Here is a 17,238-nt window from a genome sequence, read left to right as displayed (position 1 = left end):
TCAGAGATTCGATCGGATGAGATATCAGAATCGGTGATAGTGGAGCACTCCTTGGCCGGGAGTAGGTTGCGCTTGGAACTAGCAGCAACTGGCGCAACAACCTTGTCTCTCCCACTGGCCACAGGCACTACCACTCCCACTGGCACACTACCTTCACCCATATCAGGCTTACCCGACTCCAGCGTTTTTTCCCCCGGTAGTTCCACAATCAAGGAATGCAAGTGGGCGTCCCCACGTCCTCGAGGGATAACCGGAGCATTGGGTCCTGAAGCAGCCACAGAGATGAGAGGAGCAGCTTCTTGTACAAGCCAGGTGATAGCAGGGGGGGCTTTCCATGCCATTCCCAGCCGGGACAGTGATATTCTTGTCCCAATCCGCTTGTAGTGTCTGCGGAGGTTGGGCTGGTGAGACTACCTCAAGCAGGGGTTCCCCGCAGTGTTCACAGATGATCCAAGGCCACAGATGCGTGGCCAAGCTAGAACACTTCCCGCAAATCAGTCCCAATGCTTCATAGCCTCCAGCCATCTACAGGGCAAGACCCTTAGGTGTATACCACACTCCGGTGTCAGTCAGGATGCCCTTAGGCCCGCTCGGTTCAGGGCCAACACCCAGAACATACACCTTCCAATCCGACATCATGCTTCCAAACTGCGCCATCTTCTCGATCCAACAACCAGGTAAACATGGCAGCACTTCCTTATCCTCCTCTGCAGAGCAAAAGCTCCTCTTCTGCCAAAGGTTTGCTCCACACACTCTCTGGAAACTTTAGTGCCCACTTTTTCTTCTGCGCGGTGCACCAAAACTTTAATGAAGTCCATTTTAACCCCTGCAGCACTAGCGTAAAGTGTCAAAAGACCAGGCTGACACTCTCCCATGAGCAATGAGACCTGTTGGTTCTTTCCCACATTGTTGGAATGCACAATAACACAGTCTACACAAAGTAAAAATGTTACTTGCCACTTTCCCATGGAGCCAGATGAAATCCTGATGTAGCTCTAGCCAGTTGCTATGGGCGCCTGCTGCAGGATCAACGCCTTTGCCCCACGTTGGGTGCCAAATGTAGCAAGCTCCGAGACCTCTAGAAGCCTAATGGTGACCTCCAGAGTCAGGGAGAGCTGACATCCTTTGTAGAGTGGGTTACAAGGCATGGTGGGTCTAAGTGATGGGCGCTAGACACTTTTTGAATGCAAAGAGATTTATTGTCTCTTGAACAAGAACTGTGGGAGAGAGGGTTAGGGCCAGGACACCCTTAAGTACAGTTGTGCTCATAAGTTTACATACCCTGGCAGAATTTATGATTTCTTGGTCATTTTTCAGAGAATATGAATGATAACACAAAAACATTTTTCACTCATGGTTAGTGTATGGCTGAAGCCATTTATTATCAATCAACTGTGTTTACTCTTTAAATCATAATGGCAACAGAAACTACCCAAATGACCCTGATCAAAAGTTTACATACCCTGGTGATTTTGGCCTGATAACATGCACACAAGTTGACACAAAGGGGTTTGAATTAAATTGGCTATTAAAAGGTAACCACCCTCACCTGTGATCTGTTTGCTTGTAATTTGTGTGTGTGTGTGTGTGTGTGTGTGTGTGTGTGTGTATGTATAAAAGGTTCGCGAGTTTCTGGACTCCTGACAGACCCTTGCATCCTTCATCCAGTGCTGCACTGATGTTTCTGGATTCTGAGTCATGGGGAAAGCAAAAGAATTGTCAAAGGATCTGCGTGAAAATGTAGTTGAACTGTATAAAACAGGAAAGGAATATAAAAAGATATCCAAGGAATTGAGAATGCCAATCAGCAGTGTTCAAACTCTAATCAAGAAGTGGAAAATTAGGAGTTCTGTTGAAACCAAACCACAGTCAGGTAGACCAACTAAAATTTCAGCCGCAACTGCCAGGAAAATTGTTTGGGATGAAAAGAAAAACCCACAAATAACTTCAGGTGAAATACAGGACTCTGAAAACATGTGATGTGACTGTTTCAAGATGCACAATAAAGGAGGCACTTGAAGAAAGATGGGCTGCATGGTCGAGTCTCCAGAAGAAAGCCATTACTACACAAATGCCACAAAGTATCCTGCTTATAATACGCCAAACATTACAGAGACAAGCCTCAAACCTTCTGGCACAAAGTCATTTGGAGTGATGAGACCAAAATTGAGCTTTTTGGCCACAACCATAAACTCTACACTTGGAGAAGAGTCAACAAGGCCTATGATGAAAGGTATACCATTCCTACTGTGAAACACGGAGGTGGATCGCTGATGTTTTTGGAATGTGTGAGCTACAAAGACACAGGAAATTTGGTCAAAATTGATGGCAAGATGAATGCAGTATGTTATCAAAAAAAACTGGAGGAACATTTGCATTCATCAGCCAGGAAGCATGGGACATACTAGGACATTCCAACCAGGGGAGTTTCTAGGTGGCAAAAAGACCAGGGGCTTGACCCTGAAGTCCAAGGCTGGCACGGGGGGTGGGGGGGGGGCGATGCGGGTTTTTTTTACTGGGCGGTGGGGTTGTGTGGCGGGGGTAAGCTCACTTGCTGGTTGCTGCCTGGCTTACCGGTGCCCATCAATACCAACCACTAAACTCACCTGCCTGACACACACTGACCTACCTGCCTGACACACACTGACCTGACATACATACACTGACCTACCCGACACGCACTGACCTACCTGACATACACTGACCGTAGTGACACATGACACTGACCTACCGGACCAGGAGACTTCATGTGTCCTGCAGCAGCAGCTCAGCTGTAGTGTGCAGTGCGCGCCCATCTTCACAGCAGGCAGCCAGAGGAGAGGAGGAGAACCGAGCGGGGATCTCACGCAGCGGCTGCATTGTAATTCCCGCCTTCTGGAGCCTGCAGTGCCTATGACGGATGTCACACGTCCTGCGGTCCCACCATTGGACCAGTGGGACGTCCATCAGCGCTGCAGGCTCCAGAAGGCGGGACCTGCCCTCGGGGCTATAAATAGAACGGTGCCCACTCGAGACTCAGGGCTTTTTGGGGACCAATCAAGGCTTCAGCCACAGTGACCCCCCCCCCCCCGCCGACGCCACTGATTCCAACATGACAATGATCCAAAACACAAGGCCAAGTCGACCTGTCATTGGCTACAGCAGAATAAGTGAAGGTTCTGGAGTGGCCTCACTATCATTGAGACACTCTAGGGAGATCTCAAACGTGCAGTTCATGCAAGACAGCCCAAGAATTTACAGGAACTGGAGGCTTTTTGCCAAGAGGAATGGGCAGCTTTACCATCTGAGAAGATAAAGAGCCTCATCCACAAATACCACAAAAGACTTCAAACTGTCATTAATGTTAAAGGGGCAATACACGGTATTAAGAACTGGGGTGTGTAAACTTTTGATCAGGGTCATTTGGGTAGTTTCCATTGCCATTATGATTTAAAAAGAGTATACACAGTTGATTGATGATAAATGGCTTCAGCCAAACACTAACCATGAGTGAAAGAAAAGTTTGTGTTATTCATATTCTCTGAAAAATGGCCAAGAAATCATAAATTCTGCCAGGGTATGTAAACATATGAGCACAACTGTAGATGCAATGATAATTGGCAGACTCCAAGACTTCTATAGGTAGACAGCTATACAGTGGAAGGCCTCCAGCTGGGCACCACTTCTGTCTCCTATGGCAACAAATCTTGTAACAGTCACTAACGGTAGTTGTATTTAACTGGTGGTAACACAAATATTTCTCCTCACACTCTACAGTCTCTCACTTACAGAGCTCTCAGTCTCTCAGACCCAATAGCCATTGAATCCCCTGAGCTCTTCCACTTTCATAACTGGGTATCTTCCTCAAGTGTCACCCCCGCTTCCCAGCTGGGTCCCTGGCTTGGCACTCATAGATACACCTCAAGCATCACCCCTGCTGACCCGCTAGGTCCCTGGCTTGGCACTCACTGATGCTCCTCAAGCGTCACCCCTGCTGTCTGGCTGGGTCCCTGGCTTGGCACTTGCAAAAGTTTTTCCACTTCTTCACTGACTGCTCTGGTACTGGCTCCAGCTCACTCACAGTGGTCTCCAGGTAACAAGGTGGATTGTCCCTTAGTGGCGAAAGCTTCCCCTCTACCTCCGACCACAACTGGTTCCCCGTCCGGCTGAACTGTTACTCTCGGTTTGACTCCAATCCTGCAGTCCCAACCCTGCGCTGCTTCTCCTGCTTCTGGATAGACCCAGAGACAGCCTAGCAGCCAGATGTCCCCAGGACAGGCTTCAGACTTCCGGTCTAGCAGCCCGGTGGCCGCATAATACATGTCCACTCAGACAGCCGTCCAGGTGGTACAGAACCCCAATCACCTGACTCCACCCAAATAAATAAGCTCTCCCAGCAGGCCAAGGGACTAAAGAAACACCCGCCAATTGGCTGAGACACCCCATCCATTCATAATCTGACTTTGCTAAGCCCTTGTCTATCTAATGTCACCAGCATAATGCCACCTAGCGACAGGAGAGAGAAGGTGCAGCAAGCCCAGAACTAGAGAGGAATCAGTGGATCTACTAACAATTAACCAGGGCAACTACCACCTGGCAAACTAAATTTACTAGCAACCCTGCCTAAACACCAGGGTGCTATATAAGAAATCCTACAGAGCATTTTTTTTTCTCACTGGGGCTTTCACCATCTAACCCATGAAATTGTCCTGCGATGAGTTCAAGAAACCACAAGCCTTTGTCAAGTGTGCAGTTCCATTCGCCTAGTCAATTGGCAGAATTGAAGTCACCCATAATGATAACATATCCCTGTTTCCAGGCCATTTCAGTCTACGAAAGTACTTGAATCTCCTCCTTATGTCAGAGTGGCTATAACATATTCCGTAAATTAATTTACTATTTGATGCACGCCTGTAAAATTTCAGCCATAATCTCTGCACCATCATAACTCTGGTTAATGATACTACGTCATATTTTCACTTTCAGATTGAATTTGACATGCAGACATACCCCTCCACCTCTTCTAACAATCCTGTCCCACTAAAATAAAGTGTACCCCTGGATATAAGCAGCCCAGTTCTGTGGCCTGTCCAACCAGAATTCCAATACTCCCGCAAAGTCAAAACCCTCCTTGAATAATTAATGCTTTAGCTCTTCCATTTTGTTTGCCAGACTTCTTGCATTTGTGTACATACCTTTTAAATGTGTAGTAGAATTTGTTTTTTTTTTTGTTATTGCTCACTCTTGAAATCAAAATTTGATTCTGCAACACTTTTGGACAGGACTGAGGCATTTTAAATCAGACTGAGTCGGCACAGTATTATGGCAGAAAGGACATGCAATGTCTCTTCTCTCTGCTCCTCTCACAGCAGTTACATCTCTTTTACAGCAATTTCAGCCCTCTTGGACAATCACAGCCCTCTCTCAACAATTGCAGCCCTCTTGCAGCAATCACCACTCTCCTGCACTCTCCTCCCAGAGCAATCACAGTCCTTGGTTCTCTCGTAGTAAACAAGAGCTCTCTACCTGAAAATATTGTTCTTTAACAGCAACACAGTCTTCTCACAGTAAACACAGACCTCTCACTTTTCAGAAGGTCAGCAAAGACTGCCGAATGTGTAAACTAAGCCCAAAGCTTTCAGAACACCTTGTTAAATATTTTTTTTGAAGAAAATTCATTAAAAGCAAAATCTCCCCAATGGCTTTTGAGCCTCTAAGGTACCATCGGAACATGTTGACATTAATTTAAACTGAGACGTTTGACAAGCTTTGCAGGTTGCCAACGCTTGCCAAATGCTGCTGATAAGAGCAAAACAATGTGAAGCAAAGCTATGCAAATGCATTTTAAAACTGATGTGTCTACTAGACTGTTTGCTTTTATGTTACAGAATAGGCATTGGCATTTGGAAAACTCTTGCCTATTCAGTATATCCCTGTGAAAAAGGCTGTAGTTTACTAAAGCCCTGTGTATCATTTATGGGCTTTTTTTTGCTTGAAAAACTTTCCAACTTTTTTGCAGCTTAGTGTGCTGATCTCCTCCAGACTTTTTAATCAATTTCCTGTCTACATGCACTTGCTCCAGCATCAGCTGCGTGTCATTGCTCTGGACCAGTTTACTGATAATCTAGCACAATATGTGTCAGTACAGTCGTGTGTAGTCACCATCGAGGTGCATTTGACAGTATGACAATGCAGAAGCACCATATACCAGGAAGAGCCGAAAAAAAAAAAAAAAAAAAAAAAAAAAAAAAAGGACCTTCGTGGTAGGATTGTTACATTTTTGATTAAAGCTCAAGGTTTATAAGGTTTGAAAATAGTTTTTGAAAATAGATTGACATGTTAACCACCTCAGCTCTAAATGTTGTGCACCCTTCATCAGACCATTTTTTGCTATTTAGCACTGCGCTAATTTAACTGGTAATTGCGCAGTCATGCAACACTTTACCAAAACAAAATTTATATACATCTTTTCACACAAATAGGAGCTTTTTTTTTTATGGTATTGGATCACCACTGGGTTTTATAATTTTTTTTACATTATAAATGAAAAGAGAAAAAGCAGTACACATTGTAAGGAGACCTTCTAATGCGTGCATTAATCCTGGATGATATGCAGTACAGCAATATCAATTGCCATGATTAACACAAGATAGAATCATAGAATCATGAATTCCAAACAGAATCATTGGAGCTATTGGGAGTATTTACCACCAAAAAATGAGAGGTTGGTAGGGAGAAGATAGGATATGGGAAACGTAGAAAAGATGGGGGGGGGGGGGGTGGGATGAGTAAGCAAAGTATGTACCATAGACGGTAGGTTAATAGAAAGGAATGGGAAAGAGAAAGAGGGAGAGAAAAGGAAGCACTGCCTTGAATAAGCTCTACCAGAATATTAAACATCCACAAAAAGGAACTTCGGCCATCTGTATCAATCTAACTGAACCAAATTTCTATCATACTTCTTGAGGCAGTTTCTGCTCTCATATTATTTTATACAATGGTAGCACAGAGTTAACTGCTTTGCACCAAGAAGCCCAAGTAGGAGGATCAGCAGACTTCCACCTTAACAGAATTTCCCTTCTTGCATAGAATAGTGCAAAAGTAAGACATAACTTGGTGTACCTATCTCCCACAATATCCTCCATATTGCTTAGTGATAGAATGAGAGAGTCCAAGGGGACAACAGTGTAACATATATCATTTAGTGTCAACCACTGATTCCCAATATGGGCGGAGCTTAGGGTAAGACCACACCATATGCCAGAATGAACCGATTTCGGTAGTGCACATAGGGTCGCTCTGAGGGTAAATAGTGGCCAGTCTTTTAGGTGTATAGTATGCCCTGTGAAGAAATTTTAATTGTAGGAACATGTCCCTGTCCGAGCTCATGGAGGGGATGTAGGAGGTAACACATTCGCCACAGTCATCTTCACTAAGGGTAGGAATGTCCGCTCTCTATCTGGCAAATGTTCGGGTTAGTCCAGCCTCATTGGCTATGGACAGTCGGAGGTAGAGAGAAGAGAGGGGTTTCCCCATGTCCTTGGAGGACAGAAAGCACTCTACAGGATCTGATTCTAGGACAATGGGGTTCGGGAATTGAGCCCTGATAGTGTGCCCAGTTGCCAGTAGCGGAACTCCATGGAACTGGGTAGCGAGTCTGTTTGTTGCAGGTCTGGGAAGGGAGGATCCTGCAATCTGGCACTATATGTTTTAGAGTAGTTATTCCCCATTGAGCCCATATGTATGGGTCGGGAATAGCGTATAAATGTGGGAGTGATGGGTTTCCCCATAGGGGCGTATGCAGGGAAATATGGGATGGTTTCTTGCATATGGCCCGGACTTGAATCCATACCTGTGATATCGCTTTAATAGGGCCTGTCACAGAGGGGTGAGCTTTAAAGCCTCGAAAGGCCAAACTGCTTAAGGTCGCATAAGAACCCAGAATGGCGGCTTCTATAGTCACAGCTGGATTCTGTCCAGGCTGGGAGAACTACCACTGGACGGTGACCAACACCGCTGCCCAAAAGTATAATTGGAAGTTCAGAAGCACCAAACCAGCACTAGAGAGCAGGAGGTATAGGGTCTTTTTTGCTAACTGAGGGGTTCGCCAAGCCCAAACAAAACAAAAGACACCACAGTACTATCCTCTCCTAAAGAATGATTTGGGAATAAGGAGCAGGTGGTTTTGGAAAAAATATAAGGATGGGTAAGTACACCATCTTTAGCAGATTCACCCGCCCCGACTGGTGTCAGAGGGAGGGCACGCCAGGCACTACACTTCCAAGTGAGCTGCAACAGCAGTGGATTAAAGTTCTTTTTGATGTATGCATTAACAGTACTATCCACTCAAACTCCCAAGTAAGTGAATTAGTCAACCCACACGGGATGGGAGGGGCATGCGCGTGTCCACACAGGGTACAGACGGATGTAGCAGAAAAAGCACAGACTCCTGCCAATTAATACGTACTCCTGAAAATCAGCTAAATTGATAAAAAAGGGCTAGTGCTGAGTGGGGAGAAGAGGAGGCATCTGCGTGAATGAGTAGGGAGTCATCAGTGTAAAGAGACAGTTTCTCCTCTATCGTTCCAAATACTATGCCCTTCAGCCCAGGGTCTGCCCTGAGGAGAATAGCAAGTGGTTCTAGTGCCAAGGTAAACAGGGCAGGGGACAGTGGACAGCTCTGACATGTACCCCTACCCAAGGGAAAATAATCCAATAGACTGCCATTAGTTCAAACTCATGCTAGCAGGTGGGCATAAAGTAGTTTTAACTAGGACAAAAACTGAAGACTGATCCCAAAGTGTAAGAGGACTCCCCATAGAGAGCCCAATTCAACAGAATCGAAGGCCTTCTCAGCGTCAAGAGAAGCCATAAGACCTGCACTGTCTAAATCTTCCATGCCACAGATTAATATCTGTGCCTCTCCCTGGCATGAAGCCTGTCTGGTCTGGGTAAATCAGAGCGCTTATAACCGTATTTAAGCAATTGGCTAAAATTTTTGACATGAGCTTCACATCTGCTTTAAGCAGAGAGATAGGGCGGCAGAAAGCACAAAGCGGGGTCCTTCCCAGGTTTAGGGATCACCACTATCACTGCCTAATTTGATAGAAGGGGGGGGGGGAACTATCATCAACGACTTAACCAGCATAGAGAGTGTATACGAGGGACCAGATCGTCTGCATGGGTTTTATAGAATTCCACTGGAATCCCATCTGAGCCAGGGATCTTTCCTGACTGGGGTGTCTCCCAACGCCTTCTGTACATCCTTTACAGTTATGGGTGCATCCAGCTTGTCACGGTATGCCAAGGTCAAGACTAGGAAATCTATGTCCTCTAAATAGGATTCTAGTTCACCAACATCATGTCACTCGGGAACTGTAGAGAGTCTGGTAATAGGAGGCAAAACCAGGTCCCAGTGGAGCTAAGGATTTGTGAGATACTGAACTCCACTGTTTGTTCCCTACATAACCAGGCCAACAGTCTCCCAGTCTTTTTACCTTGCTCAAAAATGCTTTGAGATTGGTGAAGCAATGTATTTTTTGTCAGGGTCATTCTCAAAAGGAGCACTTCACTGGTTAAAGTCTGTAGTCAGGCATAGTGGTGAGGGTCCTGAGTGCGAGCACAGAGGACCACCTGAGCACTAACCTCTGCCTCAGCCCTAAGCAACTCCGCCTTGCTCTCCCTCCGAATTCCGGCAATGAGGGTGTTGCATTGGCCATGGGAAAATGCTTTAAAGGCATCCCACACGGTTGCGTCAGAAGATGATTAGGGGTTGACACTCCAATAAATTAACCGAGTTTGAAAATAGGATTCTACTGCAGCATCGATAATCCAGAACCTCAAAAGCCTCCAGAGTTTGTCTGATAGGTCCAAAATTAGCAAGAGCAGAGCATGATCCGAGATTCCCTTCTGCAAAATCTCAACTTCCCACACCCTAGGCTGGCTAGACCCCTTGGCAAAAGCCAAGTCAACACGGGAGAACGTTTTGTGGGATGCAGAATGACAAGTGTACACATGAGAATGAGGATATTTTCACCTTCAGACATCAGTCATCCCATAGGTCTCAGCCCAAGTGGCTAAATCCAAGTGGTGGGGGGGACTATCAGCAGCCAGTCTGTCCATACCGGGGTCAGGGACCATATTAAAATCTAGAATGACAATATGATCAGTGGCAAACTTTGCTACCTGTAATACATTTAAGTAAAGCTGGTGGAGTTAAGCATAGGCCAACAATCATCAACATCAAGGATTCAACTTGTGCATGAATTATAAAATACTGTCCATCCGGGTCCAAATGAGGTCCAATAGTTTGAAAGGGAGACGTTGGTATACCAACACACTGACCCTCTTGCGAAGTTACAGTAGGTAGAGTGGTAATGGTGTCCACGGTTTGAGGCTAAGGGTTCTACTGCCCATCAGATGAGTCTCCTGGAGCACACAGATATGGGGGCTGTACACTTTAACAAATTGAAACACTAAGGGATTTCTTTAATCCCCTTGTGTTCCAGGAGAGAATATTAAGGGAGGACATAAAAAGGGACAGACAACCTATACACAGGAGCAGACACCATAGATAAAGTGCAATAAATCTGAACTTGGATGCAGACTGGAGATGAGCAGAGCATCACTGCAACAAATAACAGTCGTAAAAAGATAAAAGCTGTGCAATAATTAAAAACCAAGTCAAGGCTAACAAATCTAACCCAAGAGAAACCATAATCCCGAGAAGGGCTTCCATGCCCAAAACTTGTCGCAGGCACTTTGACTGCATGTGGAGGCTGGTGTACAAGAGGCACTGGATAACCCCTCTGGGAGAGCAGGTTACCTGGCTAGGAGATGTGATGCAGATCATCCAGATAATCAGGGGTACAATACTTAAGTGGAACAGTTAAACTTTAACCATAACGAACATCAAAAGTAATAGGAAGAAAGTAAAAGCAAACCGGCAATGGCCATAAAAAAAACTCCAGTCAGGAAGATAAATGATAGCCCAGCATCCATATCAGGGCACCTGGTGCAGGTCAGCAGCCAGCTACCAGAGATGCCACCTCCTGTCGCCGGATTGGTAGAGGTGGCAAACAGCATAACTTAATGTAGCACCTCAGGTGAGCTATAAGTGGACCGTAGAGGAGAGCTGAAGCAGGCAACTTATCAGCGGATCGATTCCACCCAGGAGGCAGCATCCTTCAGGGAGATGAAGAATTGCACACGATTGCCATCTTGAACCCGTAGCTTGGCGAGAAAAAGCATACTATATTTTAGGCCCTTTTCTCTCATTATGGCGTGAACTTGGTCAACCGATTTCCTCTGTCGTTTCCTCTGTCACAGACTAGTCCGGAAGCACAAGTAATTTGGTATTCTCATAGCGTAGGTCAGTGGTCATCAACCCTGTCCTCAGGGCCCACTAACAGACCAGTTTTTATGTATTACCTTGGGGAGATGCAGACTAGAATACTGCAATCACTAAGCAGCAAATGATATCACCTGTGATGTATTTCAGTTATCTTGCAAACCTGGTCTGTTGGTGGGCCCTGGAGGACAGGGTTGATGACCACTGGTGTAGGTTACCTTTATTACATGCCTCTTTGAGCACCATGTCCCGGTCACAAAAGAGCAGGAGCTTAAAAAGGAATGTACGAGGCGTTGCCCCCTGACCACAGGCATGCAGTGGGCCCTTTCAATTGAGAAATATGGTGAAAATTGAGCCCAGGGTATCAAGATTTTTAACAGCCTTTCAGCAAAAGCAGCGGAGTCTGAACCCTTTTTCACCCCTTAGGTAGCCTGATGATCCACAAATTGTTGCAGTGGTTGCGGTTCTCTGAATCTTCCACACTGGCCTCCAGGTGTGGTCTCATTGGACATCCTCCACATCTAACGTCCGCCGCTCAACCTCTTACCCATTCCCGGAAGCGGTGCAGGTCCCAGTGGATGAACCCTATTATCCACCTGGACATGATCAATTTTAGAGGTGAGGGCTGTCTGGCAGGTAGAGATGGCCTGCATAAGTGTGTCAAAGTTATCTGCAGTGTCAGTAGCAGCAGGGAAGGCATTTATCTGCGCCTCCTTATCTTTGTCAGGAAGGCCCTGGCGCTTCCTCGCTACTCACAGGGTCCCCGGCGCTCCTGCCTTTGGTCATAACCCGGAGAGCCAGTGAGGGATCAGGGGTTCAAAGAGCCGAATTGCAGGAGTCCCACACCAGGATGAAAGGCAGGATTGGAGCCGGAATCAGGAGCTGCACTAAAATACATCCGCTCCCAGCGCCATCTTGGACACACTAATAAAATTTATATATATATATATATATATATATATATATATATATATATATATATATATATATATATATATATATATATATATATCCCCTTTTTTCATGTATTTAGGCCAAAATATATTCTGCTACAAATTCCAATAAGTGTACATTGAGTGGTTTGTCTGAAAGTTATACATCAACTAATAATAGTAGTGATCAGCGACTTATACCATAGTAGGACTGTGATAGTGCGGTGGGAAATCTGACACGAACTTACATTGAGTGGGAATGAACTAACTGCCACTAATACAAAGTAATCAAGGGATGTGCTGCTTTTTTTTACCAAATATGGCTTTGTTTCTTATTCCCGCTTTGCAGGGATAGGAAACAGAGATTGTTTCCTCTGTACAAAGCCCTGTGTTGATTGTCAACACAGGGTTCTGGGCTGTGATTGGACACTGCCGATCAGCAGATCCCAGTCATGAATCATTGGCCAGGACCTGCTGACAAACTCCCGATGTGTACAATTACAGGGGGTGTCAGCAAAAGGGGGGCAAGCGTCCAGGCAAAGTCTCCGGGAAGGATCCATCAGGTGTCAGCGAGTGGCAGGCACAGGTGGGAAAGCTGAGAAGGCATGCCGGAGTGGACTGGGAGTGTGCAATCTGAGATGGATGTAGATCCAGCAGGAGAGACTGATGTCATGGGCAGTGGAGTCAGGCAGCTGCAGCCAGGAGGGCTGGCAGGGCCCAAAGAGGACTGACCGGGAGCAGTAGTCCACCATAGGTCAGCTAGCACTAAAGACTTTTTCCTATCTTGTGGCTACATCAAAGGGACCTGCAAATGGCAATTCCTAGGACATAAATGAGTCATAGTTGGGCCTAACCATGTGTTAGCTGTGCATGGAGTTAAGTGTTGGAGGTTGAAAAAGTGTCTTGTAAAAAGTGTACATAGTTCTGTCCCAAACTGACTGTTCTAAGATTCTACTGGGTATCCCATGAATTCCCATCCCTATCCAAATTCAAATCCCTCAATAAAAATACAAAAACAAGCATATGGACTGTTCATGGTCCCCTAGGTGATTGGGAAGTTAATGCCGGGCTGGGCAGGGTGATGGGTGGACCACAACTTTCAGCAGCCCTTACGGGGGTAACACTACACCCATATTACATTGCAGATATTACGCCATGGTTAGGAAAAAAGTGTTATTTGCTTAATTTTGTTTTTTTAATTTAGGAATCTGGATATCTCCCTCAACACCAAATATAGAATTAGTGATGAGCAAACCTGCCTCCAGTGAGGTTCACTGGAGGTTTAGCGATTCCTTTTTGAAATTGAAAGAACCCAAACCTTGTGGGGGAAAGGGGGGAGAGGATCTTGTAAGTCAAATGTGGCAAGGTTTATGGATAATAGCCAAGCCATTGTTAAAAAAAAATAAATGAAAAAAATTAAAATAAATCCTCCTTCTGCATTCTGAGAATTAACTTGGCCATGTCCACTAACATGGCCCAACAATGTTTCCACTGTTTCAAGACTACCATCCCAGCAGTTACCGATTTTGAATTGATTTCCCTAGTTAGGGTAGAAGCATAGGCAGGCGCAGCCTATTGCATTAGGGTGTGTACCCCAAAGCTCAAACACACATGCATGTACAGATTATGTATATACACACACACACATATACACACACACTGTAGTACAGTATATTTACACACAATGTACATACAATTTTATATATATATATATATATATATATATATATATATATATATATATATATATATATATATATAACACACACACACTATATTGTCAAAAGTATTGGGACTCCTGCCTTTACACACATGAACTTTAATGGCATCCCAGTCTTAGTCCGTAGGGCTCAATATTTAGTTGGCCCACCCTTTGCAGCTATAACAGCTTCAACTCTTCTGGGAAGGCTGTCCACAAGGTTTAGGAGTGTGTCTATGGGAATGTTTGACCATTCTTCCAGAAGCACATTGGTGAGGTCAGGCACTGATGTTGGACGAGAAGGCCTGGCTCACAGTCTCCGCTCTAATTCATCCCAAAGGTGTTCTATCGGGTCTGTGCAGGCTAGTCAAGTTCCTCCACCCCAAACTCACTCATCCATGTCTTTATGGACCTGGCTATGTGAACTGATCCAAATCATTTGGTGGAGGGGGAATTATGGTGTGGGGTTGTTTTTCAGAGGTTGAGCTTGGCCCCTTAGTTCAAGAAAAGTATAAAGAGGGGTATTTTAAAACATTTCCCAACAGCAGCTCGCACAATTATAGCTAGGAGATGGAAAAGCAGATTAGAGCCCTCTATAAAAGAATGGAAATGTGAGCTGGGCGAGATGAGATCACTGGAAGAGAGGATGGTCCCGGAGACAGGTTTAAGAGAACAAAGTGTAACTTCCTGGCAATCTTGGAGAGAATACAGGGCCTCTTCCACTTTATTGAATGAAATGTAAAAGGGTTGGGGAGGGATGAGGGTTTCTCCCTTTTTTTTTTTTTTTTTTTAAATGTGTAGTTGGATTGTGATGTGGGTATGACTTTTTGAATGAATGGTATTGCGTATTTAAGTCATAGTAGTGGTATGCATATATTTGGTTTAAGGACTAGAGAATTGATAGTAGGGAAACAAGACCAAATCAGGGACCTGAATAAGAAAATTATGAGTAATTTTTATATACCATTGATAAAATATGTATTTCACATTAAATTAATTAAAATTAATTAGTGAATTGATCCCTTTGACTCAAATACTGGTCAGCAAGAAACACTTCAAGTTTGAGGTGGAATTAGACTTAAGCCTGGTACACACTATTCGTTTTTTCCGTTCACCTGTGTAAGCAAAGAATTATAATAAAAGTCCAAATGTCATTTTTAGTGCAGCAATAGTGAAAAAAAAGTGTCCACTCTTTAAAAGTAGTTATAAACCCCTTTTAAAAAATTAAAAAAAAAAAAAAAAAAACACTGCAAGACAAAAGGCATAATGAGCTAGTATGCTATGCATACTAGCTCATTATGAATTACTTACCTGAGATCGAAGCCCCCACAGCGGTCCTAGTTTGCCGCTCCGGCGGCAGACATGTCCCCGGGGTGGTTACTTCCAGGTATCGCGGCTCCGGCCAATCACAGTGCCGGAGCCGCATGCACGTACGTGCCATTGCTTCAGTTTACTTAAGTGCGCATGTGCCGATGACGTTGGCACATGCAAATACAGGGATATCTCCTAAACCGTGCAGGCTTAGGAGATATCCAGTGTAGCTTAAAGTGGGTTTAAAACCACTTTAAGCCAAATCCCATAAGCTTTTAAAAATAAGGTGTCGTGAGCAATCCAAATCTTGTTTTTTACGTGACAGCACATTATTTTTAGCAGCTTATGAGATTTGGCTTAAAGACTTTTTTTTACTATTGCTGCACTGAAGACATTTTGACTTTTGGAAATGGGAATAACCTTGTCGTGTCGCCAGTCAGCATCGTTTATGGTTGGCACTATGAAGGTATCTGATAGTTTTCAAACCTCAGACTTTTGTTCTTGATAAATTAAAACATTCTTGGCAAATGCTTTCCCTTTGGTTCGGTCCAAGAATTTCATCTAATGGCACAATACAAATGCCCCCGGCCTTCCCTCTTAATCATGGCCCCAGTTCCGAAAACCAACAAGAGAGAAAATGTATGTATGTTAGATAGAGATTATATATATATATATATATATATATATATAATCTCTCTATCTCTATCTATATACACACATACATATACACACGGTAAGCTTTTGGATTTAAAAGTAATTTTATTTATATTTACAAGGTGCTTCCAAACTGAACATGCAAGCTCATAGTATAATACAACATATTTACACATGATCAATACTGAGTATTTTTACAGCCCGTAAATTGCATGAGCCAAACCATTCTGACATGTTTTGATCAACGTAACATAGCTCTGGGTTTGGGTGTTTTTACAGCCCAACTACTAAATAACCAACCCAGAGCTTTACCACTTAGACATACAAACTTACTAACACCTACCTAGACAGTGTTAAACCTTCAAATACTTGCAGCCTTATTCCAAAAATAAAACATCACACAAAATCTACGGGGGGTGAAGACAGAACAGCCCACCACCATAAGGGGCAGGGCAAGCACTTCTAGGAGGCTGGAAATAGAAGCCCCTCCACAACCAGGCAACTCTGAACCCACCCTTTCCCTCCCAAGATTCCAAATCTGGACCAGTTCCCCAAAAGAGTCACCCACCACCTCATGTACAGGGAGGTTTGTCACTAGAGGACACTTGCATGCCATGTGTAATACAGGACTACTAAACTAATTAGATTAAATGAGGACAACTCAAACCCTCTCCTTACTTGGAAAGCACCATAGGCCCACTCAAAATAGGACAAATATGCATTTAGGAATGTGGTGAAATCACTTAATGTTTTAGCAGCAATTTTTGGTGTACTGATTGATGTATATCAGGTTTGAACATGGACTGCACTGATTGCTTTGGGGATTTCAGTATCCAATGGTATCCCCTACCCCCCGCACTGAAAGGGTGGATCATATCCAGCCCACCTAACCTTCTCTGTAGGTTCATGACTTCCCTCTTGATCACATTTAGTGTAATTTCCCCACAGGAGCAAGAAGAATAATCTGCTGCACCTTGTATAGAGAGAGAAGCTGGCAACAGCCATGCATAGCTGACAAAGAAACACAGGTACCTGGTAGATCTTGATCAGACTCACCCTTTCCCTCAGAGACAGCTTCCAGCCTTTTCTGGCTGTTACCTTCCTTCGGTAATCCCCCTGGCTGAGATGAATGCCCAAAACTCTAAAATTTCCGCTTGAGGCCTGGAGAACACATTCGGAAGGGGAAACTCCTCACCCTCCAGAAAACGTTCCAGTTGTCCCAGTTTACTAAAGAACCGGATGCCTCAGAATAGTCCCCAATCTGTGTTTCCAGAAACTGGCCCTCCTTCCCACTCGACACTACTACTAAGACA

The sequence above is a fragment of the Aquarana catesbeiana genome, linkage group LG12 (assembly GCF_042186555.1).
Source record: "Aquarana catesbeiana isolate 2022-GZ linkage group LG12, ASM4218655v1, whole genome shotgun sequence".
Taxonomy (NCBI): Eukaryota; Metazoa; Chordata; class Amphibia; order Anura; family Ranidae; genus Aquarana; species Aquarana catesbeiana.
This window is presented reverse-complemented; position numbering follows the sequence as displayed.